Below are 22627 nucleotides of genomic sequence, written 5' to 3' on the forward strand. Positions count from 1 at the left end.
AAATGGAAATAGCAAAATTAGCTAGAAGCACTGCAGTCAGTCGGGGAGAGGTGAATATACATCTGTCTATCTATCTATCTATCTATCTATCTATCTATCTATCTATCTACCTATCTATCATCTCTAAATGTTCGTATTTATATTTATATATCCCTATATATATCTATTCATAGACAGATAGATATAGACATGTATATCATCTGTAAAGATATCTAGATATCTATCTGTATCTGTAGGTATCTATATCTATCTCTATAAAGATATGTAGATATTTATACACACCCACCTATATATACATGCACACATATATATACATGCATAAATATATAAAAATATCTTGATTGGGACAAAACAGTAGAGAATTAAGGGCTTCAAATAAATTACATTAATTATTCAAATTTAAATATGCATTGGGTTAATTTTTATAAAAATATTCAACTGTTTTAAAAGAATAAGATCAAAGGCACTAAATGATTTGCATATTTTGATTGCATTGGAGACTGAAATACTATTGCTCATTATTGTCAATATTCTGTGAATGAGAAAACCTCAGTCGGAATTTATAAAAGAAAATTAACCTGAACCTGTAGTTCTTATGAAAAGCTTTTTATTGTCCAGTAAATACCAGAAAAAGTGATGCAAATAGATCACGAATGAAAAATATGTGACAAATCAAAGACAACCCAATATTTAACATTCCTTTTCATCTCTAAGTGATTAATCTAAATAGAATATTCTAAATGCTTAAGATTAAGAGATGAATCAATCAATTTGTGCCTACTCAGGAGTTCAATTAGGTTTCCATTTTGAAATCAGACTGAAGAACTTAAAGGAAAGCATCCTTCAGCACTCACACTTCATCAAAAAAAAAAAAAAAAACAAAAACAATTAGAAGTGTGGTTGGAATATACCTAGTAAAGTTCATTTTTAGAGTGTGTAGAGTATCAGATAAAAAGATAATGTAACTCCAATGTGCTACTGCTATTCTCTAATTCACAGTGGTAACTGTCTTATTTCACTTCTAGCACTATGTGTTTCTATTCCACTCCTAATTCTAACAAGATTTGTTGTTGTTGTTGTTGAGATAGAGTCTCACTCTAGCACTTAAGCTGGAATGCAGTGGCGTGACCTCGACTCACTGAAATCTCTGCCTTCCAGGTTCAAGAGATTCTCCTGCCTCAGCCTCTCAAATAGTCGGGACTACAGATATGCATCACCATGCCCAGATAATTTTTGTATTTTTAGTAGAGATGGAGTTTTGCCATGTTGGCCAGGCTGGTCTCAAACTCCTGGCCTCAAGTGATCCACCTACTTCGGCCTCCTAAATTGCTGGAATTACAGGTGTGAGCCACCACACCTGGTTAACGTTTTTGTATTTCTAGTAGAGACACGGTTTCACCATGTTGGCCAGGCTAGTCTTGAACTCCTGGCCTTAAGTTATCTGCCGGCCTTTGCCTCCCAAAGTGCTGGAATTACAGGTGTGAGCCACCATGCTGGCCTAACAAGATTTCTTTAAGTCAAAAACAGAACCTGAAGCAAAACTTACATGTTAACAGTTTATGGGAAGTGCCTTACTGAAATGACATGGGATTGCTATAAACAGAGCTAATTCTTTAGTCCTATAGGACATAATCGTAAAGGCGAATATGAACTGTTATAAAACAGTATATATCTAGGGAAAGAAGGGAGACATAGATATTCTCTGGCTTCAACCTAAACCTACTGTTTCATTGGTCCACGTGGTCCTCACAGGAATGTATGTCTCTTGCTTTTCAAGATTGTGATACCAATTTTCTGCAGGCAGCCACTGGGAAAGTCAGAGTCTTACATCATTCACTCAGGTTCCATGGCCTTTCCGTCAGTTGGTACTGTATGAGAGGCTGCTTGACCTGAACAACAAGCAGGCAAAGGCACTGACCTGGTTTCCCAACCAAGGTAGCAGTGGCAGGTTTTCTTGGGTCTTGCTTATGGTCAAGAAAATGAAGTGCATAGAACTGGGGTAGAAAATAAAGAAGTCTGTTATAAGTGGCTCCACTGACTTTAAGGGGATTCTAAGACCTTTGTCTGGTTTTTCCATTGGACACTCTGTCCTTGTGTATATTCATAATGATAAAAAGCAGTAAATAAGGAATATACCTCATTTAAGAGTTTTTACTCACTGTTCACTGAAAAGTGAATTCACATTTGTGAAACTCTTTTCTGGTCTCTCTCGCTCTCTTTTTTTTTTTTTGGATCTAGCATAAATAGCAAAAGACTCAAGGATCTCTTATCTGGAGAAAAAGTATTTCCCACTGTTCTTTGTTCTCTTACAACTGAGTGGCTCAAGTTAGATATCTAAATATCTTCTAAGTCTTTGTTTAGGTAAATTTCCCTTGGTGCTGTCAAATGCATATTAGCAATCCTTTTCTTCAAACCACCAAACTACAATGCAAGATCTTGACTGGCATTTTGAGTTTTTGCCTAGCATAGTAATGTAGCCACTCCAGACCAATCTGGCTCAACTTGTAAGTAACAAAGTTGTGTGTTGTTTTCAGTTGCCAAGGACCACCATGTTGAAGGTCACGTAACTTTAGCATGCCCAGATGAACCAAGTATGCAACCACAGGAGGGACCTAAGTGCTTGGACTGAGGGGCAGGGATGGAATTAAGAAGTGGACACCATATGGCGGCATCCAAAATCCAATCAGATGGAGTCCAGGTGTAACCCCAAGGCAGGATTTAATCAGATTATGCCTCCTGGCATCACCTCATTGCAATATCCAATTAGATCTCACCTCATTATCTTATGCTTATAAAACTAGGCCCAAACGCTGGCTCAGGAAAACTGATCTGAGTGTTTTCTGGTAAATTCTTGTGGGTTGGCATGCAATAAAACTTTGTTTTTTCCAAAAGTCCATGCCATGGTATTGGCCTTGATGCACATTGGGCAGTGAGATCATTGATGGCTCAGTAACAGTAATATGACTTTCATTGGTTTTAAGATCCTTAGACCTGTTTGTTAAGAAAAACAAGGTATTATGCATCTTATGACGGATATATTAATCATGCTTTTTATTTTCTATATTCTGTAATGTTTTCACATCTTGGGACCTTGCTGACCCTGGAGAGACTGTCCCTCTCATAGCTAGCTAATTTCTAGAGATAGCAAACAACTCCTATGAAAGTGTGCTTTTTTGTGTAAACCAATATAGCAAAGCCTATATCCCCCAGTTACCACATTTGTTAGGCTCTCACACTCATTACCAATATTCTCTAGCTCTAATCACTCCAGGGCCAGCTACCAGGCACTCAGGATAGCCCCTACAACCTGGAGCTCGCTGAAAGTATTTAAACTAGCTCATCCTAAACCTGCACATCCTGCTGGTCTTGCGCTGACAATTCCATCCTGTAACAAACACAATAAAGGCTCTCAACCATTCTTTCCCCTCACTCTCTCTGCCTCCTGACTGACCTTGATCCTTTCTGTGTTGCTCTATGTGGTTGGCTACCATTCTTGAATCTAGGAAACTGTAAGTAAATACTTTTTACTTTATGACGGTGATTTCTGTGTTTTTATGACTTAAGATATCCAATTTAAATGAGTTAAAACAAATCCCAGGTACATTTTAAAACAATAGTTGATATTTCACCATCCAAAATTAATGTGTTACCTAGCTACCTGTTTTTCAGCTTCCTTTTTTCAATAATGTTTTTATTTTCACTTTTAATGCTTTACTTAGATAAACATGTTTATATTGCTGTATAATTATATATAGTAATATAAACAGAAGAGTGCTTTTTAATGAGATTTGACAAATGTATACATTCATGTTCCAGCAAAGTCAACTTATAGAATATTTCCTGCATCCTGGGAAGTTTGCTGGTGCTTTTTTTCAGACATCCCCCACCCAGCTATAAACAAGCACCACTCTGATTTCTATTAACACGGAGGAGTATATCCTTTTTGTGTTAGGCTTATTTTTCCTAACGTATGATTTGCTGAATCTTCTATATTTTTGCATACATTAGCAGCTTGTTCTTTGTATTGCTGAGATGTATCTCACTGTATGTATATACCACATTTTGCTTATAACTTCTCCTATTGATAGACATTGACTTGTATTTTATTTTTTGCTATTAAAAATAAAGTTAAAAAATAATGCCAATGAAAATGGTATGCAAAATTAATGCCTAAAAATAAATTTAATAAAAGATGCACAAAAGTTCAAGAAAATGTATTTAAGCCAAATTTTTAAACATCTAAATAAATCTGCCTCTATACTATGGAAATGGTTTGGAAGACTCAATATTATGTTGACTCCCACTAAAAAAAACCCTACAGACTTGACAAAATAACAAATAAAAATCTTAAAAACTGTTCTGTAGAAATTGATAAGCTTGTTCTAAAATTTATATGGAAATGCCAAGAATGTAGGATAACTGGAACAACTGAATTATTAGTAGACTTCTTATACATAGTTTAGTGAGGTTTTGTATAACTATAGACTAATAGATATATGAAAAGGAGTCAAAAATAGACTGATACATAACAGTACATTTATTTTTAACAAAGGAGTCAGTGCAAGGCAAGTCAGTAGACAGAGCAAACATCATTTCTACAAATTTTACAGCATACAATGGCAAATTAGCATAGATACATACTTCAGAAAATATAAGACCATTAATATAAGAAAGATTAGAGACTTAAAAAACAATAAGACTCCTAGAAACAAACATTATATATTGTATCTGCAACCTTGGAATAGACATATTTTTCTTAGCCTAAAGGAAAAAGTATCATTAAAAAATTATAAACAACTTAAAATTTAAACATCTGCTCTTCAAAGAACACTTTTTAAAAAAATCTGTTAGGCAAGTTGTATTAGGCTGTTCTTGCATTGCTCTGAAGAAATACATGAAACTGCGTAATGTATAAAAAACGAGGTTTAATTGGTTCATGGTTATGCAGGCTTTACAGGAAGCATGGTGCTGGCATCTGCTGGACTTCTAGGGAGGTCTCAGGAAATTTAGAATCATGGCAGAAGGTGAAGGGGCAGCAAACATGTCACACGGCCAAAGCAGAATCAAGAAAAAGAGAGAGAATGGGGTCAGGGGAGGTAGTACAACTTTTAAAGGACCTCAGAACTTGGAAGACCTCACTATCACAAAGAAAGCACCAAGTCACGAGGGATCCGCCCCCATGCCTCAAACACCTCCCATGAGGCCCTACCTCCAGCATTGAGGATTACAATTCAACATGTCATTTGGGTGGAGACAAATATCCAAACTATAGCACAACTAATACATGGGAAGAAAGTATTTGTAATAAATATATGAAAAAGAACTTGTTATATAAATAATTCCTACAAAGTTTTCAAAAGACAAGGCAAAAACTAGATGATCAGTGAAATTGTGCACTTTTTTGACATTTATCAACTATTTTAAAACCCTCTTTTGTGAAGTAGATGTATAAATTATTTCATTACTTTTTTAACTGCGCTGTTTATGACATTAAACTGGAAACAAATTTCTTTTTAGAGACATGTATTACAAACATATTTCCTCTATTTCAACTGCCTTTCAAGGTTAATGATATATTTTAATGAACAAAATATTTTTCATTATTATTTTTGTATTGTATTTATTTTCATTAACCTATAGCATACTCAGTTCTTTCCATTATAAAAGATCTTACTTTTTTATCTGTCATAGAGCAGAAATGCAATTTTTCTAAAGAGACAATTAAAAATGAAAATAGGCATAAAACAGTTTGTGAACATGGAAAGTATAATTTATTCTTCAAAACGTTGTGGTATTTTCAAAGTTCTTGGGATGTTTCTAGCTGAAGGGATTGAAAGTTAGTAGAATTTTGCTATACTCATACAGCCCCAACAGAGGCAAAATCTTAGACTAGCAAACAGAGTAAAACAGACTACCTATTGTCTAAACAAATAACTATTCCAGTTAAATCAGAACAGAATACTATAACAATGTATCAAAAGCAATTAATCTGTTATCTACTGTGAGGTTAGGCCTATTTAAAAGTATGACCTCTGTTACAGACTGAACCATGTCCTCCTACATTCATATGTTGAAGCCCTTATTTCCAATATGGCTGTTTTTGGAGACAGAGCCTGTCAGAAAGTAATTAAGGATACAATAGGTCATAAGGGTAGGACCCTTGTCTTTGTCTGTTTTGTGTTTCTACAGTAGAATACTTGATAATTTACATAAAAAATAAATTTATAAATTTATTTTTATAATTTATAAAGAAAAGAAGTTTATTTGGCTCACAGTTCTGCAGGCTGGACAAGAAGCATGGTGCCATCAGCATCTGTATTTGATGAGAGACTGTCGGGTCCTGGCAACTCTCTACTTTCTCTTCTGCTTCTTCACTTGCTGTGTGATCATGGCAGAAGGGAAAAGGGAGCCAGCATCTGCAGAGATCACATGGTGAGAGAGGAAGCAAGAGAGAAAGTAAGGAGATGCCAGGATCTTTTTACCAACGATCTCTTGCAAGAACTAACACAAGTGAAATTCACCCAAGGAAAAGCATTAATCTATTCATGAGAAATCTGCCTCGTGACCAAAATACTTCCCATGGGGTCCCACCCCCATCATTGGACATAAATTTCAACATTTGAACAATAAAACCATTTAGTAACAAAAATTTGATAGAATTAGTGTCCCTGTACGAAAAGGAAGAAAGACCAGAGTTTTATCTCATTCCATGCACATAAACAGAGGAAGGGCCATATAAAGACACAAGGAGAAGGCAGCCCCTGTAAGCCAGGAAGACAGCCCTCTCCAGAAACAGAAAGTTATCATTAACTATGATAACTTTTGCACAAACCTAATAACAAATAAGTTAAGTAAATGTAATTGCAGAATTAAAAGTAATTGCAAAAACCATGATTGCTTTTGCACCAACCTAATAACAAATATGTTATTTTTTATTACATCCCATATTTCTTTTAGTCTATATATTTTTTGTTCTTGACATTGTAATAATCAGCATTCTGACTGACTTGAGATGGTATCTCATTGTGGTTTTGATTTGTATTTCTCTAATGATTAGTGATGTTGAGCTTTTTTGCATGTTTTTTGGCAGCATAAATATATTCTTTTGAGAAGTCTCTATTCATATCACTTGCCCACTTTTTGATACAGCTATTTTTTTCTTGTAAATTTGTTTAAGTTCCTTGTAGATTGTGGATATCAGCCCTTTGTCAGATGAATAGATTGCAAAAATTTTCCCCCATTCTGTAGGTTGCCTGTTCGCTCTGATAATGGTTTCTTTTGCCGTGCAGAGGCTCTTTAGTTTAATTAGATCTCATTTGTCAACTTTTGCTTTTGTTGGAATTGCTTTGTTTTTGTCATGAAATTTTTGCCCATGCCTATGTCCTGAATGGTATTGCCTAGGTTTTCTTCTAGAGTTTTCATGTTTTGGGTTTTACATTTAAGTCCTTAATCCATCTTGAGTTAATTTTTGTATAAGGTGTAAGGAAAGGGTTCAGTTTCAGTTTTCTGCATATGCCTAGCCAGCTCTTCCAACACCATTTATTTAATAAGGGATCCTTTGCCTGCTCAATGAGCCAAAAGTGAGTTAAGTAGAAAGAAAACCACATCTGTGTATATCACATGCAAATCATGAAGATTAGGAGAAAGAACATTAAAAATGGGCATAGAAAGTTGACACAATACTTAAAAGACCACTGGCTCAATCTCAATAGGAACCTTAACAAAATTAGACAAAGCCTAACAAGAACAATGAAAAGTAAAACAAACAAGCAAGCTACCAACACTCATTAAAATCTAAGTTAATAATAATACTCTCTAGAAATGATGAACTGAGAGAGTGAGATCCTGTCACTAAAACAAATTAAAGGAAAAACAACAAAAGAAAAGCATCGACAGAGTTTTAATTCGAGTACATATAAATTAATATTAACTGCAACAAACTAAAAATGAATAATGTTTGGTTAGGTTTATAAACATGTATCGTAAAATGTATGATACCAGCAGTGCAATGTGTGGAAACATTATTTAAATTTGATTTAAATAATAGCTAGTTTCTGACAATGTTTAGCAAGTGGTAAACAATGAGATAGGTTATAGTAAGTCTATGATTATTACTGAAAAAAGAACAAGAAAATGTCTAAATGAAATTATAATAAAGAAGAAATTTATAAAATAAAAATATTAAACTATCAAAAAGACATCAAAAAGGAATAATAAAATATCAACAAAATGAAGAAACAGAAAATACACAGTTTATATCAGTCAATTTAAAACTAATACCTCAGAAATTCTATTAAATATGAGAGATTAGTATGTCAATGAAAGGGAAATATTGTTTAACAGAAATTTTTTAAAAAAAGAAAATCAATGAACATGTTTACAACATATACCATTGCAAAATGACACAAAGATATTGAAAGAAAAATGTGTGGAAAGATTTACAAAAGGCTCAAAAAGTGTGATTAAGTAAATTAAATGTTCTTAAGAGACAAGGACATAGAAGTGACTATTGTATTTAAGAAAAGGAAGGTAGTAAAGGTTTACTAAATAGGAAAATGATTGAATATACACGAGAGGAGGTGCATGTACATGCATTTTAGAGACAATAAGAGGGAACTGAATTTGATTTAGAAAACAAGTGGAGTGGTTACATTACCTTTGTTTTTTTTTTTTTGGAGACAGAGTCTCACTCTGTCTCCCAGGCTGGAGTGCAGTGGCACAATCTTGGCTGACTGCAACCTCTGTCTCCCATGTTCAAATGATTCTTATGGCCCAAGTAGCTGGGATTACAGGCACGCACCACCGTGCCTGGCTAATTTTTGTATTTTTGGTAGAGATGAGGTTTAACCATGTTGGCCAGGCTGGTCTTGAACTCCTGGCCTCAGGTTATCTGCCTCCACCACCTTCCAAAGTGCTAGGATTACAGGTGTGAGCCACTGCACCTAACCAGGTTAGCTTTTTGTCCCAGTGGGAGTATTTGATTGACCTCCATTTTCATCAAAAAACATGAGACAAGTTTATCAGTTAAACAATTAGCTGCTTTGGTGGAGGGATGATATAGGCAAGTAATTGGGTTGGGATTTTGCTACATGGGTGTGGCAGACAAAGAGACAATAGGGCCAGGGGATTTGGAAGTGAATAGTTACAGATCTGAATTATGGAAGCTGGAAAATAGAGAAATAAAGACACAAGTGAGGGTAAAAGTGGTTAAAATTCTAGCTCTTAACCAACATACCACACATATTATGTTGCAATAAGGAGAAACATTATTTTTATATACATATGCAGAGTAGAACAGCATACATTGATCAAAATAAATGAGTATTTATAATTTAATATATATGTTATTGAATCTTACTCATTTGCGTAGCAACAGGAATAATGCTTGGGTAAAAACTTGCCTTGAATATCATTTTGAAACAGATCCAACTGCTCTAAATCACCTCAGACTCCTTGGGTTTAAGTGAAGAATATCAATATTTGAAGGTTTTTTAATCTACTATAATCTGTGATCTTTATTCATTTTTAAGTACCAAGTAAGTATATATTTGTATAGATAGGTCATTACTATCTTAAAATATACTGAAAAACATTCCAGATTTTGCACTAGTCTTAAAAATTTCTAGCATTCAATAAATGTTAAATAAAGCAGCAGTAAAAATACCAAAATTAAAACTTAACTCCTCTCACATTAAAATTCCATAGTTGAATTCATTAACATGATGGGTTTGGCTAATTTTCTTTAACAGTCTTGATTTTAAAATAATCGAAAGCTGTCAATTTTAGCCACAAATATGTTTTTCTCATTATGTATTATCCTTACATTGATTGCTTCCACCTTCAGTTGTAGTTTTTAGATTTAATATATATTTAATAGGGAAAGGTTAAAGAAATTTGGGGTTTCATCCTTCATAAAATAGTTTGAAATATTGTGCTATATGGGAATAATACAAGTGTGTAAATAGTTTGATAGAAATAGAAGTAAAGATGATAACAATTTTTAGGACATAGTAGAAAATAAACCCAGAATTTGATTGTTATGATGCTACTTAACAATGCAGCTTTAGAATCTGGTTTGTTGCTAAGCTCTAGGGCATACTAATTTTATGAATTTACTAATTTACTTAATTTCTGTAAACTTTAGTTTGCTAATATCTAAGTTGGAAACAATAATAGTATTCATCCCTCATAATTGCTCTGGCATTTAGACATTTCATGTAAACTTTGAAAATGCAATGCCTTATTCCTTCTAAGTGCTATACAGAAAGTGATTTTTGTTATCACTATATTAGGATGACATGAAAAAAGTTAACTCTGAGCCTTAAACACTATCCTGCCTCAGAATACGCAAAAATAGGTCACATGTTGACATTTTCTTAGAATCCATATTTAATTAACCTATGATACATTAATTTCTTGTGTATTTACACTAGGCTTTAGCAGAATTGTTATACTGAATAAATTAAAATAACATTAGCAAATTAAAAGATCTAGAAATAAAATGGGTTATTGGAAACTACAAGTTTATTGTAGTAAGATTCAAGGAAAAATCTTTCATATTGCCTTGTAATCTATAAATATAATACCCATAAGAAACCAATACAGACATACCCTGTTTTATTGTGCTTCACTTTATTGAGCTTTATAGATACTTTATTTTATACAGTTGAAGGTTTGTGACAACCCTGTGTCAATTCTCCTGGCATCATTTTTCCAATAGTATGTGCTCACTTTGAATCTCTGTTTCACATTTTGGTAATTCAATAGAGCAAATTTTTTATTATTTTTATATCTATTATGGTAACCTGGTGATCAGTAATCTTTGATATTACCATTATAATTGTTTTGGGGTGCCACAAATTGTGCCCACATAGGATGGAGAACTTAATTGATAAGTGTGTGTGTACTGACAGCGCCACGAACTGACTGTTCCTCCATTTCTCTCCCTCTTCTTGGGGAAAGAAACTCCCCTAATCCCTGAGACACAAAAATATTAAAATAACCCTACAATGGCATGTAAGTGTTCCAGTGAAAGGAAGAGTTGTACATCTCTCACTTCAAATCAAAAGCTAGAAATTATTAAACGTATGAAGAAGGCTAAAAAAGCCAAGATAGGCCAAAAGCTGGGTCTCCTGTGCCAAATGGTTAGCTAAGTGTGAATGCAAAGAAAATATTCTTGAAGAAATTAAAAGTGCAACATCAGTGAACACACAAATGATAAAAGGCAAAAAGGTTTTATTGTTGATATGAAGAAAGTTTGAGTGATATGGATAGATCAAACCAGCCACATTTTCTTATGCTAATGCAGAGGAAAGCCCTAACTCTCTTTAATTCTATGAAGTCTACAATAAAGTGAGAAAGCTGCAGAAGAAAAATTTGCAGCTAACAGAGGCTGATTTATGAGGTTTAAGGAAAGAAGTCATCTTTGTAACATAAAAGTGCAAGGTGAAGCAACAAGTGCTGATGCAGAAGCTGTATCAAGTTATCCAGATGAAATAGCTAAGATAATTGATGAAGGTGGCTACACTAAAAACAGATTTTCAATGTAAATGAAACAGCCTTCTATTGGAAGAAGATGCCTTTTAGGACTTTCATAGCTAGAGAGGAGAAGCCAATGTATGACTTCAAAACTTCAAAAAACAGTTTGACTCTCTTCTGATCGACTAATGCAGCTGATGACTTTATGTTGAAGCCAATGCTCATGTCCAACAAACTCTTAGGGCCATTAGAATAAGAATTATGCTAAATCTAGTCTGTCTGTGCTCTAAAACTGAAACAACAAAACTTGGGTGAAAGAAGAACCTTAAACAAAAAGACTGTTTATAGCATGATTTACTGCATATTATAAGCCCACTGTTGAGACCTACTCATTAGATAAAAAGATTAGTTTGTTTTTGTTTTTTTGTTTGTTTGTTTACATTTTATCAAATTAAATCCAAATTTTATTAAGGATTTCAATTTATGTATTTCAAATTTCTAGAATGGAATGGAATCATAAACACTGACATCCCTTGAAGTTCAATTTTATAAAGAAAATTCTTCTGCAAACCTCATCCCCATTATAGAACAAGACTAGGTATGATCTACATCTTCACTTTGGCAATAGCTATTTCCTAAAAGAATGAAAAAGATGATTTTGCTACTTCGATTCATTAAAAATGGGATTCTATCTTTAAAGTTCAGAAAAAGCTGCATTTAGATGAAATATGGTTACAAAAAAAAAGATCAAAGTGTCTAATCAAAGCGAAGGAAATTATTTTAAAAATATAGAGGAAAAAGCTATTATAATTGGATAAGGATTTCCAGTAGTAAGCTAAAATCTCAGGAGAGGAATGGATAGCACTACAAACAATGTGTTCACGTTCAAAGACCTTAACACTAACTTCTCAAAAAGGAATTCTTCATCACCTCTAAAAATGAATTCAATGTAATTTTATTAAGAGCAGGAAATCTAGACCTTCCTCTAATGACAATCCAATAGTCCATTCTTGCTGTAGCAAAAAACAAACAAACAAACAAACAAAAAACGTTCACCCCCCAAATTAACACTAATTAGCCTGAGGTATTATAAATATGGCTCTACAGTCTGAAATTTAATGGTATCTTTCGTCAAAAATAGTCTTATTTCCACTTTAGTCTCATGACTATAATACTATAGTGCTATCCCTGTAGTATTTACTACATACAGTCATAAAAATATCTGAAAAAAGAATTATTGGACCTTGTGAAATAGTGCATCCATCCACTTTGGCAAGACAACTCTATGATTAAGAAGTTCCAGTATGACCACAACCAATAAGTGTATTAGATTGTTAATGGATTATTGTGTTATAGGTGACATAGTTAACTGTGAAGCAACCTGATTCAGTATAGTTACTGGTACCAGAGTGAGGTGAATAAAACAGGATTTTCAGAAGGTAGCCTGAATTTAACTGTACTTTTAAACTTAACTTCCATTAACTAAGCATCTTTTCTTTGTGGTAGAGTCTACCTTCTGCTTCCCTTTACAATGATGTGAAAAGGGTGAATTTACATCATTGGACAAGCCTATTTTCAAGTTATTTGTTGTTTGTTTGCTTGTTTTTGTTTTTGCAGCCTAAAATAAAAATTTCAAATACAATTTTAGTTCTTACAAGATAATTTCTTAATTTTGTACCAATTCAGATAGAAGCAGAGGCCTAGCTTGGATTAAGGGTTATACTCAGTTTTTACCACATTATTGAAAAAAAGAGTACTGGCTTTGGAAAAAGATACTATACTAATAAGCAGTGTTAAAAAAAAAAAAAGAAAAGAAAAGAAAGAAAAAAAAAGAAGAAGGAGAAAATCTTAATTTGATTTGATGCTTAAAAAAATCTTGACTTGATACTAAAAAAAAAAAAAAAAAAGAAAAGAAAAAAAAAAACAGTTAGTTTTCTTTGGGTTAGAGCTAGAGAGAAGGCCCCAAGCTTCTGTGGTTTCTTCTCATTCTTATTGCTTAAAGTATGAGTATGTCACTTACCCGTGCTTCTGTTTACTATGTATTAAAATGGGTAGTACTGTTTACTTAACTACTTCATGGATGTGTTAAGGCATATTGAATTAAATCTCATAAAATATTTCTCAATCTCATTAAAAGCTCAAAATTTTGGGCCTTTGTAATGCCAGCGTGACACTCAGTATTTTGTTCACACAATGCTTTGATAACTAAACTGGAAAACAAAGGTTAAGTACCTCTGTTCTGGATCTGAGCAGGCAGCACTCTTTGAGATCTTTCTGTGGCTTCTATTTTTTAAAAAATATTACTTTTGAAAGGTTACTGCTCATTGACAATGCACCTGGTCACCCAGAAGCTCTGATGCAGATGTACAAGAAGATTAATGTTGCTTTTCATGCCTGTTAAAACACCGCGCTTTCTGCATGTCATGAATCTATGACTAATTTTGAATTTTGAGTCTTATTATTTGAGAAATAAATTTTGTAAGGTTATAAATGCCATAGATAGTGGTTCCTTTACTGGATCCAGGCAAAGTAAATTGAAAACCTTCTGGAAAAGATTTTCCATTTTAGATGCCATTAAAAACATTCATGTTTATAGGAGAAGGTTAAAATATCTACATAAACAAGAGTTTGGAGGAAGTGATTCCAACCGTCATGGATGACTTTGAAAGGTTCAATACTTCAGCAGAGGAAGTCACTGCAGATGTGGTAGAGATAGCAAGATAACTAGAATTAGAAGTGGATCCTAAAAATGTGGTTTAATTGCAGAAATCTTATAATAAAACTGTAGCTAATGAGGAGTTGATTCTTAAGGATGAACAAAGAGTTTTCTCAAGAAGGAATCTACATCTGGTGAAGATGCTGCAAATATTGTTCAAATGACAGCAAAGGATTTAGAATATTACATAAACTTAATGGATAAAGCAGTGGCAGGGTTAGAGAGGATTGACTCCAGTTTTGAAAGAAGTTCTACTGTGAGTATAGTGCTATCGAACAGCATCAGAAGTTACAGGTAAGTATTTTCGTAAAAGGAAGAGTCAACTGATGCAGGAAACCTTATTTTTGTCTCACTTTAAGTAGTTGTCTACTCGGGAGGCTGAAACAGGAGAACCTCTTAAATTGGGAAGACGGGGGTTGCAGTGAGTCAGGATCGCACCACTGCACTCCAGCCTGGGCAACAGATTAAGACTCTGTTTCAAAAGAAAGAGAAATTAAGTCACCCTTACCATTGCAGCTACCACCCTGATCAGTCAGCAACCATCAACATTGAGTTAAGATCTTCCACCAGCAAAAGGATTGTGACTAGCTGGAAGTTCAAATGACTCTTAGCATTTTTTAGCAACAAAGTACTTTTTATTAAGGTTTGTACGTTGTTTTATAGACATAGTGCTATTGCACAGTGAATAGACTACAGTAGAGTATAAATTTAACTTTTGTATGCACTGGGAAACCAAAAAATTTGTATGACTTGCTTTATTGCAATATTTGTTTCATTATGATGGTCTGGAACCAAAGCAGGAATATCTCTAAGGTAAGTCTCTACATTTTGAATGTTATATTATAACATACAAAAATCCAATCTAATTAAATATATAGTATAATGAGTTTTTAAAAATGAATACAGTCATGTAAACACCCTCACCTTCAAGATATATACAAATTATAGTCAGAATTCCCTTATGCCCTGTAGAATCCACCCTCTTCTTTCAACACAAAGTGCTAGCAACCAGTAGTAAGTTAAGCTTTTCTTTAAATTTTATTTTTGACATGTTTTAAAATTATACACTGTTGCAAACATAATATAGAATTCTTGCATTGCCCTCATCCAGCCTCTCCTCTTGTTAACATCTCAAATTACCATAGAGCGCATATTAAAACTAAGAAAATTTATTGGAACTTCACCAGTTTATCCATCAATATTGCCTCTTTATTTTAGGAACTAATCTCCAAACCAACTTACATGTTCTCAGAGAAGTCCCCCATGAGGCATGATGATTAGATACCTCATGGGTGACTCCTTTGAGAGCATGTAATAGTTCTTCTGCTTAAATTTTTGCACAATAATTTTAGCAACTATTTCAATCTAAGTCATGACAATTATTACTCTATATTCTAATGTTGATTTTCTATTTTTCTTATTCTTTTTTCTGCACTCAAAGTTTCATTGAGAATAATATACTTCAATTCGATTAACTTTACCAAACTAAGAACTATCTCATTTTATATGCTTGCACAATTTCTCATTTAACTTTATAATGGATGCAGGTGATTAAAGTATAAAACTCCAATGAATTCAAAACTCTAAATTCAGATCAGCTCAACCTTTTGCAAACAGGTGAGTGGAATAATCTGTCATATTGTTGTCAATACTGTCAATCTTTCATGTTGCTTAAGGGGGTAGGAATTAATATTTTACAAGTCCTAATTTTTGCTAATTATTTATGAAAATAAAAATGTTCCTCATTCATTTAATGCATATGCATTCTAAATGCCACACATTTCACAGGCTTTAAATTTTTTTCCTCCATTTAATTCTCAAAAGTAAAAATTTATGGATGAAAAATGAGGTTCACACATATACAAGGAGTGAAACATGGAGTAAGAAACATGTCTTCTCAGTGACATTTAATGACTGTTAAAATATCTCTTAGATTTCCAGACTGCTGCGCAATTTGGTCACAAACTACCCTGATTTAGTGAAAACCCTACAAGTTAAGGACACAGTCCCCAACAAATTGTCCTTATTTCAGATGCAACCACAAGTTTGAGAGTCCCTAGGCCATGCATTTTTCCAACCAACTGGCTATGAATTCAGAGATTCCCACAACCCCATCATCTTCAATGATTTGCTAAAATAGCTGACAGAAATCAGACAACTGCCATGTACTCATGATTATAGTTATATTTTCAAATATACAAATCAGAATTAGCTAAATGAAAAGACACATAGAATGAGGTCTAAGAAGTTCTGGAATTCAGAGCTCCCATGTCCACTCCCCATGGAATCAAGATGTGTCACCATCTAAGCATATGCATGTGTTCACCAATCAGGAGGCACACCTGAGCTATGTGTCTGGATGTTTTATTGGACAAATATTGACATAATTGAATCACTGGGCATGTGACCAAATTCAATCTCCAGCTCCCCTCTTCTCTCTGGATAAATTGAGGTGATATCACCTGGCTCACACATGGTCTTTCTGGTAAGACCAGGCTTCATCCTGAGTGATCTCATAAGCATAAATTTAGATGCAGTGGAAAATAACACCATAAATAGCAAAGACACTCCTATCACTTAGAAGATTTTATGCATTTATAAGTTATCTACCAGGAAGCCTGGGGAAAAAATAGTCAATTTTCTAAATATCTGATATTAGCAGAAGTTAGCTAAATATATGAGAGAAGGCTCCGAAAAGCAAGTATACAAAAATAATGTTGAGATGTGTCACTACGAAGATTAGGAAGCTATTGCCAAACAGGTAACTTACCATTTGTGTATTGTAGATAGAATGAGAAAGAAGTAGGGAATCATAAAAATTATAGATCCTCTTTTTATTTCTGTTGTGATGTAAGAAGCTTGGAAGTTGCCACTTCATCCTAACAAAGGGTGAAAAGCTAAACAACTTGAAAAATTAACAACTCTTCTTAATAAAAGAAGTGAGATCATAGGGCAAACCACTACCTCCCAAATTGGAGAAACCAACACGTAAATAGAGGTGATCACAATTTACTACAGCAGGAACCCACAAGTGACAACCTCTGTTGGAACCAGTGCCAGGTAATAAAACCTGAACTACAATTCACAAATTGCTGGAGACTCAGTGTGGAAAACTCAGAGTTAAAATTCCAGCAGGGATCACTCACAGTAGGGCTCCCACAGTTTTATGAGTTTTACCCCCAGTAACTCTACAAGGTATTTACAATGACTACTAGAGAAAAATTGCCAGTTTCTTCCAGGAAAAAAATAAAGGGCAGGGGGGTGGTAAAGGAAATATTTTGAAATATGCCAGAGAAGTGTCTTGTTCTTAACAGGGTCTCCCTTCAGTAAAAACATGTTTACTAGAGCTTAAAGTGCTGGTGTTTTATCAGAGACTAACTGACCTGGGGAAAGGAAATATTCAACTCCAATTAGATATAGTATTTCACATGGAGGAAGAAAAATACCCAATTCAAATTCCCTCTAATCTTCCAAGTAGCAGAAGGGAAATACCCCAATGCAGCCCACTGTAGATCTCTTGTCTTACAAGGGGAAAGAAGGTGACTGAGGAGCACATGAAAAATGTACACTCTAGAGGTACAAGCTCAGTACATTACTGAGACCTAATCATACAACTACAGAATGCGAACCCTCCCCCTACACTTTGCCACCACATTTCTAATGGCATATTTGTATAGTTTCTTTTATTCAGTACATCACGTCCAATTATCAAGAAAAAATTATAAGATATACTAAAAGGCAACTAACACAGTTTGAAAAGAAAGAGCAAGTATCAAACAAGAATCAGATATGGGAAGTATGTTGGAATTACCAGACTGAAAACATAAAACAACTATGGATAATATTGCTAATAGTTCTAATGGATAAATAGACAAGAATTAAGAATAGAAGGACAATGTAGTCAGAGACAAAATAATTCTAAGGATTATTTTAAATGCTAGAGTTACAATGTATTGCCACAGAGGTGAAGAATGTCTTTCATGGTCTAATTAGTAGACTGGACAGGGATAAGAAAAGAGTATCTGACCTGAGCTTGAGAATATTATAACAAAAACCTTCAGAACTGAAAAACAAAGAGAAGAATAAAAGGAACAGAATATCCAAGTGCTGTGGGACATATGTCTAACATATGTGTAATGGAAACACCACAGGAGAAGAAAGAGAGAAAAAAACACAGAAAAAATATTTGAAGCAATAATGACCAAGAATTTCTGTAAATTAATGTCAGATACAAAACCACAGACCTAGAAAGTTCAGAGGACACCAAGAAAGACAAATAACAGAAAAAATATTCCTACACATATTATTTCTACATTACAGAAAATCAAAGATAAACAAAAGTTTTAAAAATGTCAACAGATGTTGTGTGTCTATATACACCATGGAATACTATGCAGCCATAAAAAAGGATAAGTTTGTGTCCTTTGTAGGGACATGGATGCAGCTGGAAACCATCATTCTTAGCAAACTATCACAAGAACAGAAAACCAAACACCGCATGTTCTCACTCATAGGTGGGAACTGAACAATGAGATCACTTGGACTCGGGAAGGGGAACATCACACACCGGAGCCTATCATGGGGAGGGAGAAGGGGGAGGGATTGCATTGGGAGTTATACCTGATGTAAATGACGAGTTGATGGGTGCTGACGAGTTGATGGGTGCAGCACAGCAACATGGCACAAGTATACATATGTAACAAACCTGCACATTATGCACATGTACCCTAGAACTTAAAGTATAATAATAATAAAAAATAAAAATAAAAAAATAAAAATAAAAAAAAGAGAAAAAAAAAGTCAACAGAAAAAGCTGTGATTTTTCTCTTTACCTGAATATATATAAACCAAACATATAATCTGCTATTCCTGCTGACATAAAAGAAATCTTTCTCACCAACACCCAGGAGTTTTTTAAAAAATTAATAAATTTCAGAATACTTGCAAAAATAATGAAGCAATTTAATAAAAATATAAAGGAAAATGTTATAAGGAAGAAAACTCAAACCAAAAAAACAAGAGTTTGATGCTGAAAGTATATGCAGCTAAAAAATTAAAAAGTGACTTTAACAGTGTAATACCAGAAATGAGAACCTTACCTTGGATATGAAGAATGTAACTTTTGAAAAAACATAGTAATTAGCAAATATAAAGGAAAATATCTGGCATGAGCATGCTAGTTCTTCAGAAATAAGATGCATTTCTGTGCTGTTCAGTAAATGTTTATGTGTAATGGTTGAGGATTACCAAGAAAAGAGTCATTTATCTTGACTTTAGATCAATAAAATTATTCTCTTTGAAAAAGACAGACAAAATACACGTTTAAAAATAAATGGAACTTCAGCAGTCTATAGAGGCACTATTAAAATGTGTAATATAAGGATAATAGATGATTTCATAAAATGGTAGTTTCTACTTTCATGTAAAGTGATACAATACTATCTCTAAGTAGAGTATGAGAAGAGAAGAATATAGGAGTATCACTTCTACTTTGGATATTGCAAGTTCCAAAAGGACATCATCCCTATCCAAAAACCAAAGGCTGGGTGATCTAAAAAGTCATAATTTTTCCTGAGATTATCAGAGGGCTAACATTAAAAGCAAACAAATGAACTTTACTCCCAAGAAGTTAGAATAAACTCTCCAAGTATAAATGAAATATACTTACTATTTCACCCTTGGAAGAACACAGGAGAAAAGGTTTGTCACCATTAAAACAGTTAGAAGAAAGTAGCTAAAAACTGTAAATCTTGAGGATCACCCAACACAATAGTTAGAAACTCTGTTAACACCAAACAAGCAAACAAAAAAATATACTTTCACTTGCAAGATCTTTTCCACGAGCTTCTTACTTTTGCTCTTGACAAACAAAGTCTTGGAGATGCGACAGAGCCATTTTAAGTGGTACAAAGGCACAAAATCAATGCCCATTTCTAGACTCATCTGTCATCAGAATGAAAGGCTTAATGGAAAGAAAACAACCTGCCCCCAAGTCCCAAAGTAGAGGAAATGATTGGATGGCTATACAAGCAAAATATATATATTTTTGAGGACAAGATAGTAAATCTTCCTGTCCCAATATAAGTCTTGTCTTGTAAGGAGCCACAGCTACCTGGGTTGACTGCTGAGGGACAGACAGAAAGCTCTCCAGCTGCCAATCAGAGAAGCACATCCTGCTTCTGTAGAAGTAATAGACCCAAAAGGAGTGTGTGCCTGGGAAGGAGAAAAAAGAAGACTGTACCTATAAGGTTATAAACTTGACATCCAGATAATACCAATTTCCATTTATTGAGCTCTCTGCAATGACAGATAGAATATATCGGGATTTTCATGTAAATGATTTCAATCAATACAAGAACATGAGTAGATGACACCCCATTTTGTAAATTAATTAGCTAAAGATCTGAAAAGATAAGTAGCTTTATCGTGTTCCAACATTAAAAAGCAACAGACCCATAACATGATATTTTTTGTGTCTGGTTTCAATGGTCTTTCAATTTTACTCCATTCTTTCCCCTCCAACTCCTTTGATATAGGGATGAAGGATAGTTTTTCAAAACTAATGATGGAAACTGAGTATGTTTATGGTTTCAAAAAAACATCAAATAGTGGAATTAGAAAATATAGGAGCGATACTGTAGAACGTAATCAGAGTGCTGGAGATCACTAATACTAGTAGAAAGACTTCATTTTTTAGAAAGTTAAGAACTATTGTTTGAGAATCGAGAGAGAATGATAAATGTGGTGCAAAGTGAGAAGTTGAAATTTATTCTTGTTGATCTTTATTTTCTCTATAAAATAAGAGGCAGGGCATAATCTAAACAATTATCTAAGAGACATAATTAAATGGAAAGCTTGAGAAAGTGAAGAAATGTGGCTGTATTTGTTGATGGTTATGGAAGCAAGACTTACCAAAAAAAAAAATACACACACACACACACACACACACACACACACACACATATATATATATAAAATAAAAACAAAACCTGGTATGTGGCTGGCAGTGAGGGATATAAAGAAGCCATACAGAAATGTCTGGTTCTTATTTTTATTTCTCTATTTGTTAGATTACATAGTTGATTATTATTGTTATTATTATTATTAAAACAATTGCCAAATTTTTCAAAAACTATCATGCTTCTTACATGAGACAAAAGCTTCATTCAAGAAATTTTCCACGACGAATTTTTGTCCACATTAAAAAAAAAAAACTCAGCCTAAAACTATGCAACTTTAGGAGAGTACAATGCAAATTTTTAAATTCAATTCTTACTACCAGAAAGATCCACTGTGAAAGATTTTTCTGGTATATCGTGTATCAGTGAATTGTCCCATCGTGTCTCTATCTCATGGTCAGTAACCATTCCCTGTTTCTTTCTCTTTCCTTGCATTTGATTTTCTCCTTTGCCTAATTTTTCTGATTTTGTCTCTTTGGAGTTTCTTCCAGCTTCAGGCTCACATGTTGACTTCTCTACCTGATGATCTGCAGAGATACTCAGCTCATAGCTCCATGGCTTAGCAACTTCATTGGAAAGAGGCTTTTAATGTGGATTTTTAAATAAGATTCATGAATTGGATTCAAATTCCTGTGTAGTGGTGAATTAAATAGCTGCTAATAAAGCCTTCATATAGCTCAGATTGGTTCATTCAAATATACTGAATGATTTCAACCTTGGAAAATCTAATGGATTTTTAGTTCTGTTAATTTAATACCTTTTGCCATATAGATAATTTTATAGTATGAATAAATGGTTATTTATGGACTACGTTGTATAAACTTGAATCATTTACTACATTTGAATAGTTCTTGACATTGAACTTTAAAATGAAACCCTTTTTAATTGACAATCTTGGAAGTGGATACTACTCCGAAGTAAAACTAAAAAAAGTTTAAAACAGCAAAACTTCTAAACTGTTTTTCCTCTATTTTTATTGCTCTCCTTAGTGAGAAATCAGACTAGTTATTGGAGTAAGTTGGGAAGGCATTTACCATTCACTTTCATGTTAAATGTTCTATCTCTGTATCAATTCCATATAATAATATAAGAAAATATATTTCTCTAGAAGAATAATATTGAGGATGCTATGCATATTTTTATGTAGATAGCAAAAGCAAACACATGATCAAACAGATAAGTTATAGAATAAAACTCAACAAACAAATATCCATTCAATAAAATTTCCTTCTATCTCTTTTATTCTGAGTTCTCTACCTCACTATATTATTCTAGGTTCTCCTCCTCTGCCTTTGGCAATGCTATAAATTAATATTTTTTAAAAAAATCAACTTTGTTTTTTATTAACATTGTTTTGGTAGTGGTTAATAATTTATAATAGATAAACGAAAGACAAAAGTTTAGGGCAATTTGGATTCCGAAAGAAAAGATATGTGAACACATAGAGAAAAACACTGAGCTAGAAGATGAAGTT

The sequence above is a fragment of the Theropithecus gelada genome, chromosome 1 (assembly GCF_003255815.1).
Source record: "Theropithecus gelada isolate Dixy chromosome 1, Tgel_1.0, whole genome shotgun sequence".
NCBI classification, from domain to species: domain Eukaryota; kingdom Metazoa; phylum Chordata; class Mammalia; order Primates; family Cercopithecidae; genus Theropithecus; species Theropithecus gelada.